General features: G+C 37.0%; 1 protein-coding gene across 1 annotated transcript in view; it reads right to left on the bottom strand.

Annotated features, from left to right (window-relative positions):
• LOC107553911 (cadherin-22) overlaps nucleotides 1–6,242 on the bottom strand; it is a 198,796-nt gene that overhangs the window by 156,880 nt on the left and 35,674 nt on the right. The gene's annotated exons all lie outside the window — the stretch shown is intronic.

The raw sequence follows: 6,242 nt of genomic DNA, 5'->3' as shown, positions 1-6,242 counted from the left end.
GAAATTCAGAAATAGCTGGTTTACTCATCCTCATGTTTCCCATATGCTGCAAATGTAGACATTTTGAGGAATCTTTATGCAGCTATTTCCCATTCAACTAATCACTTCGGTCAAGTTTCAATAAGGATTAAAAACACAATAAAGCACCTTACACTACTGTTATGAAGCATGGATATTTTTCAAACTTGATAGCTTTGTGGCATTACTGTGACCAAAATATTTAAAAATGTGCTGCAAAATACTCTTAAAGGGAAAAAAAGTACTAAAGAAGTTTGATTCATTGTGTATATTGTTCACTTTTATGATCAATTGCTTGTGATGTTCCTCGTTTGTAAGTCATTTTGGATAAAAATGCATGCATTGTAACAAGTCATAACAGTGCCAAATTGAAAAAATAAATAAACAAATGCATGCTTTGCAAATGTGCCATACTTTAATGCAAAGGGTTGAACAAGATTTGATAAATAAAACTCTAGAAGTACCAAATAAGTTCAGTGATTCATTGCAGTGTTTCTGACTTTCCTCATTTGTAAGTCGCTTCGGATAAATCATCTAAATGACAATATGCATGCATTGTGTTGTGCCATATTTCAGAAACAAGATTTGAAAAATGCATGCACTGTACTGTGGCATATTATGCTAAATTGAAAAAAAAATGCATGGATTATTGATTGATGCATTGATTGAACAAGATTTACTAAATAAATAAATACCCTAAAAATGGCAAATAAGTTCACTGATTTATATTGTACTATAAATATTTTTCACTAAGGGAAAAAATGCATGTATAGTTATGTGCCATATTTAAATGTGCAAATCTTTAAATACAATATGTATAGTATTTTGGCCCATTCCTCTCACAAAGCTTTCATATGGAAATTATGGAGTACTTCTATTGTAGCATCTTTTGTTTAATCATTTTTGGAGGTTGACAAGATCAATCATTGCATGAACTGCATAAAAGAATTGTTGATATTATGCTAAATATCCTAAACAGGCTAAATATTCAAAGAGCTACACGTTTTATCATTACCTGCACTCCCTGGGAATCAAATGCATATTGGTTGATCTACAGGATCACTGAAGAAAAAAGACTTGAAAGTGAGTATATGACTGAACTATTTTTTTATCTCTGAAACTGAACTATTTCTTTAAAACTATATGTGGGAAACCAAAATAATCACTGCCTGCACAAACTTTGCACTACTTTGAGAAGTTCGGTGTTAAATATTGGCAGCTAAACAGCATATGATCAACTTAAACAAGTCTAAGTGAAGCTCGGAGCAGATATAAATTGCCTGGAGACGGGATGTTGAAAACATGCAATTCACTATCAATATGTGCCAAATTGTGGGTTTACTGATGCTTTCTGTGTAACACAATATTCTACACACTCCTGCAGCCACTATAACAGCTGTGTGACGCATAAGACCTTGAGCTGTAAAAGCAAACTCTGCCAGCCCGGCTCACAAATTCATTTGCAAATTTCTCTGACAATATGAAAGGCCGAGTCTATTCAATCTGACACGGAGTGGAAAACGCCTGTACTTTCATGTAAAGCAGCGTATCGTGTGTTTGCTGATGTGCAAATCCAGCGTTCATTGACAAACCGGACAGTCTGATATAGGTTTAACGATTGCACTGACAGACTTGGAGGCAAAAGCTGATGTCTATCCCATTCAAAGGTCCAGCTGACAAAGTGAAATTGACTAATTAAATCACTGAAGTCGAACAGATGTGAGCCAGAATGAGTCTTTCTAGTCAGAAGACCGGCCTCTCATTATGAGACGGCATGCTGAAGCGGTTTGCACCACTCATGGGGTGTCACCAGAAGACAATTAGCCTATTGGGGCAAAAGCTGGCTGCTGTTCTAGCGCTATTAGCATCAGTGTGCATGGCTTGCCTTCTGGGATAGAGGCGTAAAAACCACATATCCATAATCACATCTGCATAATTGCGTCATTTATTCTGCCTGGGCTCGAATATTTCTGACTTATGGTTTCATGCATTTAAACAGAGTTCGAGTGAATTACCCAAGACAAGAGCATTAGCAAGTGCGCACAGACAGCATTCAATTAGCTAAAACGCTTAATGCAGCTCCAACTTTGCAGGTTTTATTTCTTTCCTATTGAAAAAGCATCAGCATCTGCAGCTGTGAACGATGGAAATGAGATTTCAGACATTTCTATTTCAAACAAATGCAGTTCTTTTGAACTTTCTATTCATCTGTGAATCCTGAAAAATAAAATGCATCACAATTTCCACAAAAAAAAATATAAAGCAGTGCAACGGTTTTCAACATTGATGATAATAAGTAATGTTTCTTGAGCAGCGAATCAGCATATTAGAATGATTTCTGAAGGATCATGTGGCACTGAAGACTGGAGGAATGATGCTGAAAATTCAGTTGCGGATCACAGGAATAAATTACATTTTAACATACATTCACTTAGAAAACAGTTATTTTAAATTGTAATAATATTTCACAATTTTAAATTGTATTTATATACATATTATTGCTTTATATTATTATTACTTTTATATTATTTACGCATGTTTAACACATGCATTTTGACATGTTGCACAAATAAATGGACTGGCTCCTTTTCAGCTCATTATTTTTGGGAATTTCTAAATTCTCTGAGAGAAGCAGCAAGCATGTGAAGTTTGTCATGGCAACCAGAAACACTGCGGCTACAATAAAAGTATCAACAATTATTTTAATGGCAAAGAAACTGTTTTCCGTCCTGCAAACCCTAACTAAAAGACACTGACTCTTTTTTACTTCTGGACATATAGTCATATACCTCGTAAAATCATGAGGTCAGAGGTCGTATTGTAGTCTAAAATACATTACAGGAATTAGAGATGAGATTTGCAAGCCAGAAGGTTTTCAAAGTATAACAAGCGCACGTACAGTAAACATCTGTGCATTCAACCAATGCTATCAGGCCTCATCTCGCAAATAACACATAAAACATTTCAAAGCTTTCTCAGGCTGGTTCATATGAGGCATCTGAGGACTGGGAAGTTGTGTCAGCTCTCCAACGCAAAAGCAGCTCATCCAGCAATAGTCTTTCTTCACAAGCAACCAACCCTGTGCTATTGTCATGCTGGTGAAATAGAACTTAAATCAAGCCCTCAGAGAACACCTTTCATGTTTTTGCAGTAATGCCGGGCGATATCTCTTGTGACTCTAGTCACGTGTGGAAATACAACAGGCTTTCCGCAGACCAAAAATGTTTTTGACACGAATGCAGTTTAGCTTGGCAAATGATAATTGCTCAGTACATAACCTTAGGGCCATTGATCGCTTTGGCTCATTATATCTAACGTTCTGAGAATAGTAAGTGCACCTCCCGTGCTCTGCTGTGCCTTTATGCTGCAGTATTGAATCATTTCATTAGTTTGGGAGGTAACAGTATGGAATTCTACCTCAACGGCTTGCCTAACAAATTAGATTTAATGAACAAATGTTCTGAAAAGTGCTCCTCGGAGAGAGATCCTCAGAGAGTCGAGGCGAAGACTGTATCACAGCATCCGCTAATCTTCATATGCTGCAAAATTACAACACTAAAATGTCAAAAACTAAATAGTCAGGGGGTTTTTTTGGAAATAAATTGATATTTTAATCAGCACAGATGCATTAAATTGACCAAAAGTGACAGTAAAGACATTTATAATGTTAAAAAAAGATTTATATTTCAAATAAATGCTGTTCTTTAGAACTTTCTATTCATCAAAGAATCCTGACAAATCAAATGTAGCATGGTTTTCCCCAAAAAATGAAGTATTGCAACTGTTTTGAATCATCATAATGACAGGAAATGTTTCAGCAAATCAGAATATTAGAATGATTTCTGAAGGATCATGTGACACTGAAGACTGGAGGAATGATGTTGGAAATTCTGCTTTGATCACAGGAATAAATTACATTTTACAATACATTCACATAGAAAACGCAACATAATTACGAAATGAAATTTATTTGTGCGCTATATATAAAATATATAATCCAAATCTTCCGAATCTATACGACTGCGAGGAACAGACCCAAATCCAAGCCTTTATTCGGCGATCTTCTTCTCCATCCCGAGCAGCGAGTCCAGTGACCGTGAGCAGCAAAGCCCGCGCTGACTGACGCGCTCTTTACAAGTTAAAAAAACGACAGGTTTTACGGCGGGATAATCGAACGCTCATTGGCTCTCGCCTGCATTCGTCACAGATTGCGACAAGCCGTGTTTCTGGTGAGGTGTGTTTGAATGATGCGCGCGCCTTCACAAGTTCACGGAGTGGATCGGGAAAATGATCTGGACAATATTTTCAGCGATTAGCAACATAAATTCTGCTCTGGATCACACAAACGTACTGTATTCCGCCAGAGAGGACTGCGGGTGCAGTGCATCATTTGGATTACATTTGGTGCTGCTTTTGACATTTTTGCAATAAATAAATGATTGTAATTGCATTTATCTGTCTGTCATGTTTTTTATACTGTACAGAAATGTTTAGGTTTATAAGTAGGACTGGGACTAGAGACTATAAAAATATTTTAATGCTATATTGTTACTAAAATGGTTATTTTCCTGCATATTTCGGTCATTTGCATTTTATATCCTTTATATATCGCTATAAAATGGGTAGGTTAAGGTTTGGGTGTAGGTTACGGGGTCTAAAAATCTAAATTGCGTATTAATAAAATTATAAAAATGCATATTCGCTGTAAAATGGGTAGGTTTAGGTTTGGAGGTAGGTTAAGGGGTCTAAAAATCTAAATCGCTTATTGATAAAATGATAAAAATGCATTGATATGAATATCTTAATGATATAAAAGATACATAAATATTTAAGTTTTTTAGCTAAAAATACATAGTGATATGTACGTTTTAAACGTTGAAATACGTCTAAATTGTCAAAAATTTATGTTTTGTGCTTGTAAATGTTACATATTAATACCTACGTATAAACATGAGACCAGGCTGGGTGAGCAGAAGATACTTTTTTTTAACCTTGCCGTGTATATTACTGCACATAAACAAGTCCACTTACCAGTCGATGACTCAGCTACAGGATGACTAGTGGATCATCATGATCCATTCCTATTTTATGGATGTTATCCATCCAGAGGGTGTCAAGCTCCAAAATAACAAAATAGCACCATAAAAGCATCATAAAAGTAGCCAACCCGTGTTATATTCAGAGTCTTCTGAAATTACACTATAGAGGGATATGAGGCATAAATGACATTTAAGAGCTGCAGGAGACTTTTCAGCAGAAAACAACATAAATGTGGGCCTTGTTCCTTACAAAAAGACATCATATGGCTTCAGAGGACTTGCAATATTGCACATAAGTCACATTGACTACTTTGGCATAGCTCAAACATGTGAACCACTCCCAATTTTGACATTAAACATTGAGTAAATGATGACAAAACTAAAAGTGATGACTAAAATAACCCTGGGTCAGCACACTAGCGTCCAAAGAAATAGCCTTATTGATCTTTCCAGCAGCAAAAACAACAGTGTATTTGTGTTTGTATGTGTTGTGCTGGAGTGGATCACAGATATGGGGAATCTTTGGCATTGGTCTGGAATAAATGAGGCAGAACACAACAAAGACTCGACGTCCACGTCTGCAGCACAAACACCCGCCGCAGCTGTTGAGAGACGCTGAGATGTTTGATGAGATCCTGACACACAATCATCAAGAGTCACTCCCTAAAAATAGCACTAATGGTGCAGACATATTTTTTAAAAAAACATTTTGGGAAAAGCAATGGAGGAATGACTACGGTTAGGGTTGGACACTCAAGAGCGGCTGCCCATCAAAATGCGTTCCTACTGACATTATTGATTTCTCATTTGGCGAGGCTCTTCTGTGCTTTGTGGACTATTTGGACATTATGGGAAGATGCAATGACGCATAAAGGCCGGTGCACAGATTCACAGTAAAGACTGGAGACGTTTGTGTTTGCATGTGTTCTGTTTTCTGCTGCTTATTTAATGAATTTACACTGCTTTATCCAGCAGGTGCGGCCATTCGTAACTTGAATGCGTGAGGTCCCCGGTGTCATTCGCTTCTAGTTATTTTAGCTGTACAAAAATGTGTGTGTGTGTGTGTGTGTGTGTGTGTGTGTGTGTGTGTGTGTGTGTGTGTGAGAGGGAGTGTGTGAGATTGTGTGTGTGTGTGTGTGAGTTTGTGTGTGTGTGTGTGTGAGTGTGTGTGTGTGTGTGTGTGTG

Source organism: Sinocyclocheilus grahami, unplaced genomic scaffold (assembly GCF_001515645.1).
Source record: "Sinocyclocheilus grahami isolate Dianchi unplaced genomic scaffold, SAMN03320097.WGS_v1.1 scaffold485.1, whole genome shotgun sequence".
Taxonomy (NCBI): Eukaryota; Metazoa; Chordata; class Actinopteri; order Cypriniformes; family Cyprinidae; genus Sinocyclocheilus; species Sinocyclocheilus grahami.
Note: the sequence above shows the minus strand (reverse complement) of the source record. Positions and strands in the feature narration are given on the sequence as shown.